Source organism: Frankliniella occidentalis, unplaced genomic scaffold (genome assembly GCF_000697945.3).
Source record: "Frankliniella occidentalis isolate FOCC.00 unplaced genomic scaffold, Focc_3.1 Scaffold96, whole genome shotgun sequence".
In the NCBI taxonomy this organism is placed as follows: Eukaryota; Metazoa; Arthropoda; class Insecta; order Thysanoptera; family Thripidae; genus Frankliniella; species Frankliniella occidentalis.
The window spans coordinates 568,848-570,366 of record NW_026267225.1 but is presented as its reverse complement, the minus strand read 5'-3'; the positions used below and the strand labels follow the sequence as shown (position 1 = coordinate 570,366).

The window sequence follows — 1,519 nt, the reverse complement described above, 5'->3', positions numbered from 1 at the left end:
CCTCAAATAATGGGGCATCGTTTTTACCGTGCAAGTATGCGTCAGTTCAATGGTTATTCGTCGGTTGCCGTGATTTTTTTCAATTTATTTCGTGTTTTGAACGTAATTACAATATGCGCGGAAGATTTGAACCAGGTACATACGTCTTTTAAGTGTTTTTACTTTCAGTAGCAATGTATAGCCGTTCATAACATTCAAATGGTTAATATGCAGTTTGCAAATGTTACACTTTTTTGCTGTTATAAAATGTGTAGCAGTCTACCAAAGCCGCTCTTTGTTTAAAATTGTTTAATTCACCTATTAACATGTCTCTTATGGGATGACAGTCCTTTTATATGATATAATGTCGATCTGTTCTTGGCGCGCTGATGTCTGATGTCTTCAGTTCATTATTTTTCTGCCCCCAGGTGGCTGGTGGGCGCACCTTTCCAATGAACACTTCGAGTTAGATAACACTGATAAAAGGAGCCACTTTAATGCAAGTTGGCAGGTTAACTTGTGATTGTACGTCATTCCCAAACTCGTTTCAGTTGTTCAACGGATGTATTTCCTTGTTACAGGTCTTCATTCACACTCAACTGGCTATGGAAATTTTGGACAAACATTTTTGCAGAGATGGCAGCTGCTTTTTGGGCCACAGTTTTAGTGACATCACTGACTGTAAAAATCTAACATGTATATATCATAGTTATGATAGCTGTATCACAACAGCAGAACCTACGGTGTATAGGTACGCTCAGTTTCAGTTTCCTAGATTTTTACTGTCATTTTGCAGACATGTATAAGGAGTGCTCCGGTCACATATTGAACAATGCATTTGATGTATTTGCGAAGCTGCTCGGGGTTTTCCAGCATCACTTTTCTATTATTACAGGATAAGTGAAGTGGCTGTTATCTTGTGGAAAAATAAGTAACTGTTACTCTGGCAAGCATATTAATTATTGCTTCTTTATATTGGGTGTCATAGAGATGTCGAGACATATCTAGTAGATATTTTCTGTGGCCTGTGGAACAAAAAAGGTAGAGTAGTATGATGTACCTCGAAATAATGTGGTGCCAGAAAAGTACTGAAATCTATCCCTTATTTTCTCTCACAGTTGTCTGTCTGACTTGCAAAAATGAAACAGAGATATCTGAGAAATTTCTGTATGTGCAAGTACAAGTAGAAAGAGGTGATGCATCCAGCCAGAGCCTCCTCCACAGTGCCCTATGTGAAGAAAAATTGTGTGATGTTTGATCCTTTCACACTATTGTGGGATATTGGGATATGTTGCAGGTCTTCATCAAGGAGTTGTGTTACATTCTCCAACAACATATCTATTACCAACATGTCTGGCTACAATTTCATTGGTGCTATTTTATATGATGGTGTCAACTACAGCTGTATCCTCCGGCACAGTAATAGATTGCTCAGCCTTTTGGAAAATACCACTATATATGCCATTGTTTTTCTTTTTAATTTTTTGACAGACTTTGTTACTGAAGAGAGGGTTGTAATCTGCTCAGTAACATAGTTATA

At 37.9% G+C, this 1,519-nt stretch overlaps 1 long non-coding RNA gene across 2 annotated transcripts; it reads left to right on the top strand.

The window, feature by feature from the left end:
* The first annotated feature begins 566 nt into the window (after window positions 1-566).
* Window positions 567-1,513, top strand: LOC127749816 (uncharacterized). 2 transcript variants are annotated; one of them, XR_008011366.1, is made up of 4 exons: window positions 567-730; window positions 875-1,020; window positions 1,098-1,172; window positions 1,277-1,513. It is a non-coding gene; the product is annotated as an uncharacterized LOC127749816 (long non-coding RNA). The 2 variants fall into 2 exon arrangements; XR_008011365.1 differs by having other exon boundaries at window positions 1,098-1,513.
* Window positions 1,514-1,519: the final 6 nt, after the last annotated feature.